The sequence below is a fragment of the Notamacropus eugenii genome, chromosome 3 (genome assembly GCF_028372415.1).
Source record: "Notamacropus eugenii isolate mMacEug1 chromosome 3, mMacEug1.pri_v2, whole genome shotgun sequence".
Lineage (NCBI taxonomy): Eukaryota > Metazoa > Chordata > Mammalia > Diprotodontia > Macropodidae > Notamacropus > Notamacropus eugenii.
In genome coordinates this window covers 91,656,307-91,672,132 of record NC_092874.1, presented here as the reverse complement: position 1 = coordinate 91,672,132, position 15,826 = coordinate 91,656,307, and the positions used below count along the sequence as shown (strand labels likewise).

General features: G+C 37.3%; 1 protein-coding gene across 1 annotated transcript in view; it reads left to right on the top strand.

Moving 5' to 3' along the window:
* Positions 1-15,826, top strand: part of DPP6 (dipeptidyl peptidase like 6) — a 1,325,443-nt gene that overhangs the window by 200,276 nt on the left and 1,109,341 nt on the right. The window lies entirely within an intron of this gene.

Below are 15,826 nucleotides of genomic sequence, written 5' to 3'. Positions count from 1 at the left end.
TTTTTGGTTTGTTTGTTTTATGTCAGGATTTTTCTACTCCAGGATAACAAAGAAAGCATAGGGAAGAAAGAAAGTTGCGTGTGATAATGGGTGTATGTTTTAATTTATTCAGCCAACTGAGATAATTTGATCACCTTATAGCCTGACTGTGGCATGTAAGTGATGTGGGAACTCATAGGCTCTGAAGTTGAAACTGCAGGTCCAAATAATCTTAGAAGATGGAAGTACTTGGTCCAGTCTTTTTACAGAGAAGAAAATCTCAGGCCCATTGAGAGTAAGTGTGTATGTGTGTGTGTGTGTGTGTGTGTGTGTGTGTGTGTGTGTGTTCATCCTTTGTTGCCGAAGAAGACCATGCCATCAGAGAAATAATGACATGACTTACACTTGACTTTGTTTTGAGTGAGGGAGGGCTGTGCAGGTCACCAGCCTCACTTCTTCTCCAGAGCCATCTGGATCCAGTGACCAGATATTCATCAGGATGACTGGAGATGCCCCAGCATGAGGCAGTTGGGGTTAAGTGACTTGCCCAAGGTCACACAGCTAGTGAGTGTCAAGTGTCTGAGGTGAGGTTTGAACTCAGGTTCTCCTGACTCCTGCACTGGTGTTCTATCCACTGCACCACCTAGCTGCCCCTATTAAGAGTAAGTAACTTATCCAAGAACACATAACTATTTCAAAATTTAAAAGTGGCTATTTATAACTTGCTTGCTATATGCTAGATATTCTACCTTCCAATCTGGGCAAATTACCCTTCTTAAAACTTTTCCATTTTCTTCTGCAGCTCCACTATTCATCTGATTTCCCCCCGTTCCATTTAGAATCTTAGTGTTGGCTTCAATTCTTCTCTCTACATATCCAATTGGTTACTAACTTCTGTGCGTTTTACCTCTGAAATCTCTTGCACATACTCTCCCTCTTTTCTAGTTCCGCTGTTACCACCTTGGTGTAGGCTTTCAGTCCTATCCAGCTGGACTATTGAAAGAGTTTCTGAACCATTCTTCCTGTCTCCATTGCTTCCCCACTGTAGTCCATTCATTTATATGATGGCCAAGATTCCTTAGGAATGGTCTTATTGGAAGTCTTAGTTGTTCACTACTGCCTACTAAGGAAAGTTTAACCTCCATTTAGGTTATTTCCTACTCTGGTGCCATGCTACCCTCTTTCCTTCCTTTTACTCTCTATATGCTCTAAGCTCTAGCCAAACTGGATTATTTCCTGTCCCCAAAATAAGCCTTGTGATTTCCCACTTCCAATCCTTTGTTTATATTCTATACTAGGAATATTGCTTCCTTTCTTTGCCTGCTGAACTCCTAACTCACTTCTAAAGCCCAACTGGAATGTCACCTATTTCATGAAGTCCCCCTAATCCACCCAGTCAATAAGGTCCTCCCCTCATCCTTATTTAGCATTTTGTTTTATGTAATGTACTTTTCACATACTTTTTTATATTTTACTTCTCTGTCTCACATGAGCATCTCACAAAAAGAACTTAAATGTTTATTAAATGTAAATGAATATCTTTGCATCTCAGTTCCCTTTCCTATAAATAAGAGATCATAATAACTATTCTACATCCCTCTGAAAGTGAATCTAAAGCCTGGATGAGATAAACTATGGGGCCATCCTTCAGATAACACAGTTTAATCCAAATTCAAGATATTTATTTACTTGGCTTTCCACTGAAATATGAAAACTCTTCAAACACTTCAAGGCCACATCAAAGTGCCCTAAAAGTGTTTGATGGAGAATTTAATGGGAAGTCTATTTGATCATCAGATAGAAAATCTCAAAAATGTGCTAATTAAATAGGTGGTGAATAAATTACATCTTGCACACAGAGAGCAATAAATGAATGCTTATCAAATTGCATTCAATATCACAAAAGGAAGAAACTTATATATATATGTACATATATATGTTATCTAGTATAATCTCATCATTTTACACATGAGAAAGTGAAGCATTAGAAAGGCTAAATACATTGCCTAAACCCTACAGTGAGACAGTGGGAAGAGACGGGTAGAACACAAATCTCTTGACTCCGAGTCTGATACCTTTGCCGATACAATTCACTATACTCTCAACTGAAGGGAATGGAACTTAATTTTCTTTGCATTAAGGTATCCATCAGATACATGAAGAGTTTGGTCAGGCATGCACAGATTACAGCCTGCAGGCTGTTTCCTGCCAAAAAAGTTTTGGTAGTTGCCACATGGCCCAAGGCAATCAACCATGGGTTAGTGATGACTGGTGATGGTTGGTTGCCTGGGGTCACGTGACAGCTGCCCAAAATCCTTTGGTGGACACAAGCAGGCCATGTGTCATGTAGACCTGGCATAGGGGATGATTTGAATTGTGTAAAAAGCTGATCCCTATTCCCTTAAAGTTTGACATTTAATTTACTCAAGCTCTTATGCAGAAAGATAAAAGAAATACTGTTGGTGCCACTGATTTGATTTTATTTTAACTAATGCTATCTTTTCTTTTTCTTATAACTATTATTTGCAAATATATTCCTCTCCTTTCCCCTGGCTAGTTACCCATGCGTTTTTGTCATAAGAAAAGAAAGGGAAGGGAAGAGGAAGCAATTTAGCAAAACTAGCCAGCATTAATTGAGGTTCATAGAATAGGCAATGAGGAAAGGGAGGATCTTAGGATCACAGGATAATAGATCCAGAGCTAGAAAGGACTTCAGAGGCCATCTAGTTCAACTACTCACATTACACATGAGGAAATTGTGGCCCAAGGAGGTCAAATGTCTTGCTCAAGGTCAAAAAAATGGTACGAGTATTTCTTCACCTCTTCTGAGAGGAACTTGATCATTATTAGTACACAGTGTTCACCTTTTTATTATTCCTTTCCATTCCCACTGTTGTAGTCATTCTGCATGTTGTTTTCTGGGTTCTTCTAATTTCACAGTGCTTTATTCACATCTCTATAATGTCATAATGTAAAGAGTAGGCACTAACTAAATATTATTTCCTCATGCTTCTCTGAATTCTTGGTTAATAATTTCTTAGGGCCAATTAATATTCTTTTACATTTATTTGCCGTTATTTTGTTTAGCCATTCCTTGCTTTATTTCCAGTACTTTGCTGCCACAGATAATGGTGCTTTAAATATCACATATGGAACCTTTCCATTTGGCTTTGACCTCCTTGGGGTATATAGTTAGCAGTGGAATCTCTGGATCAAATAGCATAGACAATTTATTCTCTTACTTAGCATAATTGCAATTTTCTTTCCAAAAGGGTATCATTCTTTTAAGTACATAATACATCACATTATATGGATATCTGTCTCTCTGTCTTGTCTCCCTATCCCTAGCTGAACTCTAAGCTTCACTATAAGTTCACCTTGTGACTTCAGGTCCATAAACAAGAAGGCACCTTTCTACTGCCCAAGTGCTCATTCAGTTCTCATTTAATTGTATTGATTATTGGGGGGCAGTGATTCTAACTGTGCTCATGTTTGCAGGCTCTCCAGCAGTCATGACATGTGGAACAAAATTGGTTAAAATTAGGAACAAGAACTCCTTTACGCTGGTGGGTGCAGTGTTGGGGTAATGGGGCATCTTTTCATGTGCTAAGTATTTTCTTTCCCCCAGACCTTCTCCTATAATTGACCTCTTTGAAATGAAACCCCTTGCAGTTCAATCACATTTTCTCCAGGGAAGTGTCAGTTCCACCACTCAATCAAGAGTCTAGGAAGATGTTTTGTGTCCATGTTGACTTCTCAAATTGGTTAGGCTAGCTTTTCACATTTAGTGTGATGGACTTCATGTAGAAGAATACAGGGAAAAAATGTGGGGAGTAACGGGAATTAAGGTGTGATTCACTGATCTTCAACTGAAATGAAGACGTTTGCCATGGATGGAGAAAGACCTTAGAAATGTGAACTCACTTAAGAAACTTTTTCTACCAAGCAGGTTGGCACTTTTCTTGAATCTCATAATCTTAGAGAGTTTCCTTGGCAGTAGGTAGGTAAATGACTTGGCAGTAAGTAAGTAAATGACTTGCCCAGGGTTACATAGCCAGTATGTGTTAGTGCTGGAACTTAAATTCAACTTTTCCTGCTTCCCAAACTGGCTCACTGCCCCTATTGCCATGATGTCTCCCAGGATGCCTCAGTTTGCCAAAAGATTGAAGAATGAGCTATAATTTATGTACAAAAAAAAGTCTTATGCTCTACAACCTTTGTTTATCAAGTAGGTACAAAAGACAACACAACCCATCAAAAGTTAATTGTATGTTTTTCCCATCTTATTTTTTACCGTTGTTTTACATGAACTCTAGCCAAAGTTATCTCCTCACAATCCATGAAGCCAACTTCTGTGCTTTTCCTAGATTCTACTCACCTCATTCTCCTTTTGGGAATGCCCTTTTTTTCCCCACCTTCTCTATATTTTTCTGTCAGTGGCTTTTAGAATCCCATATGCTCTTCAAGCCCCAATTCTAGTCCTTTACTTATCCTTTCTTGACCTTACTAATTATACCATCTTCTGAACTCCTACAATACTCACTGTATAGATTACTCTTTTGACATCTACTTCCTTGGATGGTGGGTTACCTTTTTATATGTACGTGACTGATTCTCCAACTAGTAAACTTCATCTTGTACATCTCTATAATGTCATAATACAAAGACTAGGCACTAACTAAATGTTAATTGATTGATTGTTTAGATCACTTAGATGATCAATCCGGATAATGAGGGAAATGAAAACTGTGGTGCTTTTTTCTTTCTTTTATGTTAGCCACCTTTTCTTTTTCCTTATTTTATTAATGTCATCTTTGTAATACCTCTGCATATAATTTGCAAGTATCTGGTAAAAGGAAATGAGTATTTAATAAGAGAAAAGGGTTATGGATCTTTTGGACAGGTAGGGACCTCTTTGTCTCTCTCCCAGCGTTAAAGAGAAGGAAACATTGGTTTTGCCAAATGAAGGTGATAGTGGGCACACAAATGTGTGCCATTGGAATCGTACCTAATATGGTGGAGCTGTGGAGGGCTCCACATCCAAGTGTAGCTTCTTACATCCCCAGTCCTACCAACGAAAGGACACTGGAGAAATTGTATTGCTAGAATACATTTCCTACTTATTTAATATTAATAGTTTATAAGCCTTGACTGAATCCCTGGGTTGTGATAAATCACAGTTTTCACCATGACATCTTGAGGCGAAAACAAGTTTTTGGTTATAACAATTTATGCCAAGTACTTAGAATTACTGTATCTTGCAGTTCTTTAATGCCCTGTCAAATGCAGGAGCTATTCAGATACTATTTTAAGGCATCAAGCCTGATAAGCTTCCAGAGTCTTTGCATGGCCAAGTATATCTTAACCTAGCAGAGAATTAGTTTCTTTAATCTTTTACTAGAAGAGTTTTCATGTACTGACTATTTGAAGATCTTTGTTTATATGATTTTTAAAGTTTATCTCAAGCCTGCAGAAGAAAAGTGAGATAATTTGAGAGGCGTTACTTGTTTTCCTTTGGAAAAAAATATGAATAAATAGTGCCATGCTTATATCTCCATTTGGTGGCATCACTTGCATTTTTTTTAAACCTTTAATTTATTTCAGTTGTCTAAAAGGGTGCATTCACAACTATTACTTCACAAATATAAGAATTACGTAGACAAGAATTATTATTAGGAAATAGACCCGGAAGTTAATAAGTCACCCAAGTTCATATATCTAGGATGGTAGTGGTAAAACTCCTCCTAAAATCCTGGTCTCCCAAACCTCTTCTTAATGCTGTGGTAACAGGTGCTGCAGTACCTCCATACTCTCTCTATGTAGGAGCCTTGAATCTTTAACCTGGGCATGGAGGTGCCAGCTTAATCTCTTGGTTCAACCACTCATTCCAGACTTTCCTCACACCAGCAGATGTAAGTTCCCAGAAAAGAAAGTCAGACATCAAATGTTAATGCCTTTCTGGCATAAAAGATGTTCATCTATAACAACACCAATACTTTGTGTGCTTTAATTATTGACTTCATTTTTTTCCCTTTACACAAAGCTTCTACGTTTTTCATTATGAAACTGCTCCATATAAAAATGGCCTTAAAGAAACAATATATCATTTTTTTTAGTAGACCAGGATTCCTTTCTTTCTCAGAGCTATTACTAGCAATTCTGGAGACAATGGCAAGCCACAAAATGTATCCTAGGCAAAGGAGTCAGAGTGGACCATTTAGTAGCTTCCTAGTTTTAGCAATGTTACTTGCTCATGAGGTGCTAAGGTCAATTGTTATTATTACCAGCTGAAGACCCTTTGAATTTCAGTGCTCTGGGGCATAGCCTTGGGCATCTCACTCTAGTTGTGGCTCTTGCCCTTTCCATATAATATCATCAGTGAAATTTCTTCAACATACAGTGTGATCTAGAAGCAATAGGAGTGATGGAAGTCAGGTAGACAAGTATTCTAGACTCAGCTCTACCATCAGCTATGCAGGTAGTGTTGGGCAAGTCACAGATTCCCTTGGCTTCAGTTTCTTCATCTTTGAAATGAGAATGCCGTATTAAATTGCCCTTGAGGGCTCTTTAAGCACTACCTGTGTTTGGTTCTGCAATTCTTTGTCCTCAGCTAAATTAAAGTTGCATGCAGCAAATGGATGAAGAAAAGAAAGCTTGCCTTCCAGAGAAGAAATTACTGAGTTATTCGTCTATAAAATGAGGAAGAGCTAATCTATGTGGTTTCTGAGTTCTTTTTTCAAATCTAAACTTCCAAACATAATTGATTAGTGGCAAAGCCAAGACAGGAATCCAGATCTCCTGAGTTCTAGCTTAGCATTCTTCTCTCCCTCCCCCACCCCCTTAAATTATTTTGTATATCATATGGTTAAGAAACAGAAGCTTTAAGAGTCTCAAAGAAAATTTCTTATTTTTTTAGGAAAACATTTTTGACTTAGTTCTCCAACTGTACTCTAAGGTCCTTTGGGGAAGAAAGAACTATCACCATACCCTACCCACAGAAAGCACTCAACAAGGCTTATTCATGGACAAGAAAGAAAGACAGTTTATACTGAATTTAGTTTAGGCCCATGGCTTGATACTTTTTTTTAGGACCTAGGTGTGTATTGGGGGGCTCATTTTCTTGGCTTCCCCTGCCTAAAGCAGATCACACAGGTAAAATGCTATTCACCTGGCACTGTTCCATACAAACATATTGCCAGATCTGAGTGCCTGATCTGCACACCCTTAGTATCTGGCTTACATCCTGTGGAGTAGGTAGAAATACACCCTCTCTGTCATCGGTGCCTGAGCTCAGCACCTGTGAGTACTGTCAGGAATGCTTCATCTGCACTTTGAACAGAACTTGCTGCGTATTGCATACCTCATGCCCTTGCCTTCATGGACTGATGTTTAAACGTCTGGAAGAGAAGGTGTTGTTGGAACATATTCGCTTATCCTTTGTGATGAGTTTGAAAATTCTCTGAGGAAAGAAATTTCAGTGGCAAAAGCTAAATACCAAATATTTCAGAGTTTGTTAAAGAATTTTGGCTACGTTTATACTCATTTCAGTGTTTTATTCTTGATGGTCAAGAAGGGTAAGAGAATGATGGCAATATTAGGTTTCTGAGATTTTTGGTACTATTTAAATATCATGGAACATACTGACTATGAGCTTGAGGGCCAGAGAATTTATTTTGCAGGATTATTTTTTTCCTTTTCCTGGTGCACAGCACACTTTTTATACATGGGGTTAGAGCGAAATTGGATGTAAAGGAGTGACCTGTACTCATTCAATGGACTTTGGAATTGGGCAGTTAATGGAAATGGTCTCTCTATCACTAGAGTAGTTAGGGACTCAGATTATTTCCATTTCTTTATCATTGAATATCCTATAGGGAACAGTGTGGTCAGTTGAGATAAGAGAGGAAAAATTACATTTATTGAGGCATAATGCCTACTTGTTACTTTTTCTCCTAATTAGTTCCCAGTATGGTAGAAAAAAATAGATTTTCTATTCTAGTTCCGATGTCAAGAGAGAATATCACATCAAAATTTGTGCTAAATTGAATCAAAGATCAAATTACCTCTTCTTCCTTCTCTTTTCCCTCTTTTTCTTCCTTTTCAATTTTCTTTCTCTTCTCCCCTTTTCTCTTTTATATTCTGATTCTCTTTGATATTTTGGATTATGTGGGATTCTCTTCAGTGGGAGTGGGGAATGGATTCACCTACTAAATGCACAGGACTCTTGATCTTTCTGTGTGGGAATGGCTAGAGGGAGAGAATGCATGCACAAAAGTCATCACTGCATCTGTCATAAGAATGGGATAGGGAACTGCAAATCTCTAATGTTTGTTCCACTATTTTGTCTCCAGATCTCATTCACATTAACTTCCTTGAAATATATACATAGTGTGATGATAAGTTAATGAAATAGATTTCTAAATAAATATTTAAAATTGTATAGATCTCACTGTGTGCTGTCCAATTCAAAGGTCACCTTGGGATGTAGCATGCATATTCCAACAATGCTCCATTGCTTTTGAATTTTTCATATTTCATTGTCTTCAGCGTAAGCATGTGTATGTGTGTGTGCGTGTGATCAATGGTAGACTATGCTACCACTCATCAATCTCTGCCTATTGAAACCCTTTCCTTTCCCTCAAGATTCAGGTGCTACCGAACTGTTAAAATTTCCTTGAACACTAATGCACTGTTGTTGGAGTTGTGAACTGATCCAACCATTCTGGAGAGCAATTTGGAGCTATGATCAAAGGACTACAAAATTGTCCATATGACCCTTTGACTCAGCAATACCATTATTAGGTCTGTATCCCAAAGAGATTAAATATTAAATATAAAAAGGACTCTATGTACAAAAATATTTGTGGCACTTCTTTTTGTTGTGGCAAAGAATTGGAAAAGGAGAGGATACCCAACAACTGGGGAATGGTGATTGAGTTGTGGTTAATGATTGTGATGGAAAACTATCGTTCAATTAAGAAATGACAAGCAGGATGACTTCAGAAAAACCTGGAAAAAAACTGATGGAAAATGAAATGAGCAGAACCAGGACAGCAATATTGTATGCTGATGATCACCTATCAATGTTTTAGCTATTCTCTGCAATACAGTGATCTAAGACAATTCTGAAGGATGTATGATGAAAAATGTTATCCAGAAAGAACTAATGGATTCTGAATGCAGGGAGAAGCATGCTTTTTTATTTTCTTGATTTTTCCTTTTTTTCTTTGGTCTGTATATTCATTTGCAATATGGCTAATATGGAAATATCTTTTATATTGCTGTACATGTATAAACTACGTCAAATTCCTTTCCTTCTCAAAGAGAGGGGAGGGGAGAAAGTAGAAAATTTGAAACTCAACTTTTTAAAAAAAAGAATGTTCAACATTGTTTTTATATGTATTTGGAAAAAATAAAATATTTATTTTTTAAAAGACTTTCATGATCTCTGTACATGTTACCTCCCCTCAAGGAATGCAAGCTGCTTGAGAGATAGACCCTGGTTTATTGGTGTCTTTGTAATCCCAATACAGTGCCTAAAACATAGTAGGCATTTCACTAATGTTGACTGATTGATTCCCCCATCTAAAAATTATCTCTTCCTCTTCAAATTTATCATAATGTTTTGGATATCTTTTCTGTACTTATCAAATTATGCTTTATATTATAATCACTTGGGCACATCTTAGCCTTCACTTTAGATTCCAAAATATTTGAGGGGAAATGACTTGTTTCATATTTCTATTACCAATGACTAATAGATATAGATAGTATGCATTCAACAAATATTTGTCAAATTGAATACCTTCAGTTGGATATAATTTGGGGAAATATTACAAAGTAATTTGAAGGAAAGTCTAATGAATGTGGTAGATGATCATTCTCAACAGTATTTCAGAAATGGATGTGACCGAAAAGTGATGAGGCTGGATTTCTTTATGGAATGTTAAATGACTATGAAGATAATTTCAAAAGAAGAGTCCTCAAAATATTCTGAGCAGGAGGAATTTCATTTGAATGACTGTGCAACCCACCATGGTCACTATTTTGAAAGACAGCAGTCACTCGGGTAGATAAATTCTGGCTTTTGTTCAATGCTCTCTTATTTTATATCGATACCTCTATGTGTAAGGGAATTCATCCTTTGGGGTTTCAGTCTTTATGCTAGACAAAGTATAGTAATTGTTCATATTTCTAAGAGTAGAGCAACATAACCAAAGGGGAAAGTGTGAGCAACAAAGAACTTCATTTTGTAAGTGGGTAAAATATATCCATACACACAGATATATCTTTATTACATTTCACAAACAAGAACAACTCTTAGCACCCAGAAGCTAAATATGTCCATGCTACCCAGTTCTCATTTTTGGATTTTCAATTAAAACAATGCATATAGTTTTAACATTCTGTATCAGCAAGAGAGTGTACCTTATTTCTATGTATTTGGGCACTGAATTTATTGCTTCCTCACTAGTGCATGGTTGGGGGCCACATGGGTGACTAGAGTTAAAATGGTTTTCACTTTGCAATTTCTCTTCAGGGAAAAAAAAAAGCAGCTGAGTTCTTTGCAAGTGATTTTCCACAGGTTTAGCTTTAATAATACAACCTCTTAGAGGGTGGAGGGTGAGTGCCTTGATGTTGTTCCATACTGTCCTTTTAACTACTTCATTCTTCAGTGTGCCCAGGTCAGACAGTAAGTAGTGTTGGTGAGGTGAAAAGAAAGTCTTGCTATGTTGATTTCTGTTTCTGTAAATGTGATTTTCCCTGACACCCCATTTTATGACCATTATTCAGTGAAAATTGCTTATGCTGCTTTTCAGAAGACTGAGAAAAGAGATGATCCGGGAAGGTGATAGAAGCCACTGGCCTCTCTATTGCTAATAGCAGCAATACTTGACACTTACATGAGGCCTTTTCCACTCACAATTTAGATAGATAGACTTAACTGCCCAGGATAAACATGGAATGCCACTTGATGAGTTGCAACTTGGATCTCTGGTTTGCTTGTTTCTGTTAACAGTCCAATTACTTTTTTATTTCCCTATTCTTCCTACATAGGGCTACTTTTATCTCTAGATGGAAACTACTGTAATATGATTTGAAGGGTACTAAAACCTTGAGCTTCCTTCTCCTCTAGTCTTCTTATTGCCTATTGCCAAATATAATCTAGGAGCAAAAACACAGAAAGGTATTATTAGCCATTAATTAACTTATCAGATTAGAACTGTCTAACTTTCAGGGCATTGGGGGAATAAGAAAAAAAACTGGTATGATTTTGACAGGGTAAAATGGAGAAAACCATTTCCTAATATCAGAGTCTGGAACATATAGCATGAGTACGTAATGATATGCATAAGGTAAGTCATTGGATGTATAGTTGTTGAAAGAATGTGTTGAATGGTACCTCAAGATCACCTTATATGAGACTGATGAAGAAAATGGGAATGTGTACTCTGGAAAACAGAAGTCTTGGAGGGAAGGTTGGGAAAGAGCAAGTCATTATGTGTTTGAAGTGCTTGAAGTGAAAGTCCAGAGTGTTTGAAGGACTGTCTTGTGTAGACATTTAGAATTGTTTTGCTTGGCCCCAGAGGGAAGGCTAGGAACTGTGCGTAGACACTAAAATGGGATATTAGATGTAAAACATTTTGTATTTCTTCCAGAGTAATCCTGATTAGTTCTTGTTCCTGTTGTTACGTGGCAGAGAGGCAAATTTAGGTTGGTGTCGGGTAAAACTTCCCAAGAATTAGAGTTAGCCCAAAGTGGTATGGGCTATCTTTGAGGTAATATATTCCCACTCACTAGAAGTCTTCAACTCAAATCCTATAGAGCGTGTTATAGAGTATGTTATAGAAGGGAATCTTGTTGGAGGATCTTTTGGACTAGATGGATATTGAGGTCCTGTCCAACACTGAGCATTGTGATTCTGTATTTTTGAATGTTTTTTCTATGCTGGTATAACCAGCCACAAACTATCACTGGAGCATCTTTCTAGCTCTCTTTTTGTTGTGCTTATCTTACACACTCAGTTCAAGATGCTCCCACATGAGACCCTTTCTGACCTCCTCAATATTAGAGATCTCCCTTAAATTACAGAGATATAGCCCTTTGAAGGGTATACTCAAAAGAACAAACTGAAGTACAGAACGTAGGTTGTATAAAGAAATATTTAAGTATTTGGTACCTGGTGACTGCTGGTGACAGGGCATTAGGGTTTTATTCCAGAGAATGCAGTGATGACTCCAGATAAACTTGGGTCAATCACATGACCCCTGTGGGAGGGTTGACGCATTTCAACATCTGCCCTATGACTCTTCAGTGGTATTTTCTATGTGTACCATGGTAACCAGAGACAATAGGAAATCAGAATTTATTGCCAGAGAGAATCCAGAGGTCTCCTTCTCCCTCCCTCTTGCAGGCACTAAAGGTCACAGTGATAGGCAGTGTAGGTAATATCAGCACTTTGGGGACAGATATTTGAATGGGTCATCACATTCATGTTGTTTGGGGGTGTTTGACCCAGAGTCACCAAATATTAAGAGGAGAAAAGATTGCTGGAATACATTAACTATTTTCTATGAGTAGTATGAGAGTCAGCTATTCTTTATTGCCTCTGAATATAGTCCAAAAGGGAAAGATTTAAAATTAAACAGGAAAGATCTAGTATAAAAATAGGGAATGGTTTTAGTAGAAGAAGTTATCTAGGGTATAAATTTTTAATGGGAGCTTGGGATGAAACTGATTGACAAAATCATTTTGATTCAGAAAGCACTTATTAGGTGCTTATTGTGTGCCAGTTACTGTCCTGGTTGCAAAACAAACCAAACAAAACAAAATAGTCCCTGCCCTTAAAGAGCTCAAATTCTATGAAGTGTGGGTGGGTAATATATGCATCCAAAAAGGTATATACAAGATACAGAGTAGGAAAAATAGTTAACCTTCTAGGGTTTCAAAAACCAACCAAACACTGGGGGAATTGAGAAAAGCCTCCTGCAGACGACGATATTGGAGGAGAGTTTTGAAGGAGGTCAGGAATTCTAAGAGATAGGGATGAAAACCCTCAAGGCAAGAGAGAACGTCATTGCAAAGCCACAGAGATGGCAGATAGAGTCCTGTGTGATGAACAGTAAGTAGATAAGTATGGCAGAGCCAGGTTGTGAAAAGCAATAAATACTAAGCCGAAAAGTTGATATTTAATATGAGAAGCATCCATATAAGTAAATACAAAATGTGTTCAAACTGAACATGCCCAAAACAGAACTCATCATTTTTAACACCTAATCCACCACTCTTCCTGACTTCCTTATTCCTGTTTAGGTCATCATCTTTCCTTTCAACCAGATTTACAGGTCAAAATTATCCTCAATTATCACTCTTCATATAGCTACTCAATGACAAAATCTCACTAATTCTACCTACACCTCTCTCACATCTATCATTCTCTTTATTTACATGAGGACCTGCCAAATTCAAACCCTTATAAGCTTTGACTTGAACTACTTTAATATCCTTCCAACAATCTCTTTACACTGTCTCTGTCTTCTCTAATTCAGAAGCTGGGAAAGTGATCTTCCTAAAGCATGTATCTAACTATGCTAAGTTCCTGCTTAATAAATGCCTGTGGTACCTCTAGTATAAAACAAAAATTCCCTCCGTTGACTTTTAAAGCCCTTTATGAAATTCTTACAAACAGTCTTTCAAGTCTTATTAAACATATGTGACTCCTTCATGTGCTCTTTGGTCCAATCAAATTGGCCTTCATGCTATTTCTTACGCATGGCACTCATCTTCCCATGTTTGTGTCATTCTACAGGCTGTCCTTGACTTAGATGCACTCATCTCTGTCTCTTCAAATGCCTGGTTTTGTTCAGCTAAATTGTCATGGCAATCTAAGGGTTTTCCTTATCCCTCATCTTCTAAAACTACCTTCCTGATTCTTATTCTGTATATATTTTATTCATATACATCTATACATATAGCATATTACATATGTATGTATGTTTGTATTTATGTATATTGCCTCCGAATTCAACATCAACTTCTTGAGAACAGAGACTATTTCTAATTTTGCATCTACAATACCTGGCTCAAAGGGCTTACTAAATAAAATCCTTACTGCTTGTTTAATTACAAGCACTGTAATTGAAGGGAAGTTTCTAATACCGAGGAGGTCAGAAAGGGTCTTATGTGAGAGCATCTTGAACTGAGCATGCACATGTGAGAGTGGAGGCTTAGAGACTTAGGGATCACTGGACAAGTGACTTCTCTTAGTCTTAGTTTCTTCAACTGTAAAATGGAGAAAATAGGACCTACATGACTGGTTTGATTTGAGGATCAAATGAGATAATATATGTAAAGTGCTTTTTAAACCTTAAAGTGATATTTAAGTATTCATTATAAGTAATAACGTCCTACATTTTAGATTTTTTTTTTTAAAGGGGTGGTGGGTTCTGAAAAGTTGGGAGTTACCTTAAGACAAAAAGACAAAAGTTAAGGATCATGGACCAAAACATGGGTCCTCTGTTCCCATAGCTCAGCTGCCCCCATTTGCGTATTGATCCCTTTCTACACTCCCTTGTGAAACCTGAAAACTCACCAGTATTGCTTTCCTTTGTAGATTTTAAACACAAAGGTTAATGATGATTTTGTTTTCAGGGAGAGCCCAGTGCTTTGTACTTTTGAAAGGTACAGCAGAGAAAGTTTATTGGTTTATTGGCATCAGGTTTTGGTTTTGTTATTTAGAATATTCTCTACTTGCTTAGAACCATTTATCAAAATCTCCCAAAATAATTTGGAGCATTAAATCATTAATCATCAGACTATAAAGATACACAAATTAAGGAACTGGAGAGGTCTATCCAGTGAGACTGTTCCAGTGCTGGAAGACTTATCAAGATTCCAGATTTCTATCTGATAATCTCACCACATTATCACACTAAAAGACATGGATAATACTTTTCTTTCTAAGATCAGTGATCAATAGCAAAGCTAGTCATGAATGATCTTATCTCACTTGTTACACAGCAACACTTTTGGGTCAGTCATTCATTTGATAAGCATTTGCTAAAGTGTATTTCCAAGGCAATATCTAATGAAAGAGAAAGATTTTCCCATTTAAATTACCATTACATGAAGGCAGAAACCTGTGCTAGGCACTGTAATGAAAACAAAGTATAAGACATGGTCCTTACTATCCAGAAGCTTTGAGGGCTCTTGAAGGATAAGTATGGACACAGGTGATGATTGCAGTCTGAACCCAACCTCCCCCATTGGTGTTCAACGCATGGCTTTCTAATGCACTCTTCATATAACATGTATTAGAGCAATTTGTGTTCATTTTTAAAAATCCCCCTTCTATTATTCTAGTGTCTATTGGTCTAGAGTTTTGTCTTATATGAAAATTACATCAAGCATTGTACTTATCACAGTGTTAGACCCAAAGTATATACTTAATAAACATTTGCTGAATGAATGCAAATTTGATGCAAGATTTTCCTGACTGCTAGAGGACAACAATGGACCCGTGCAGGGTAGTGTTACTCATCACATGTATTCATTGTCTTCTGGATGCATAGGAATTTATAGGGATCTTAAGGCAGAGATAGCCAATAGTGTATATTATGAAACTACTGGCATAAGGTCATTATGAAAGTAAAAATAACAATCCATGTCCTTATTGTGTACCACTAGTTGGATGGAGAAAGAGCATAGGATTTGGAGTCAGAGGACCTGGTTTCAATATAACCTTTATCATTTACTGCTTATGTAACTTTGGGAAAGTCACTTAACCTCTCTTGGTAAAATTAGGTGACTGGACTAATGGCCCTTGAGGTCCCTTCTAGCACTGGAT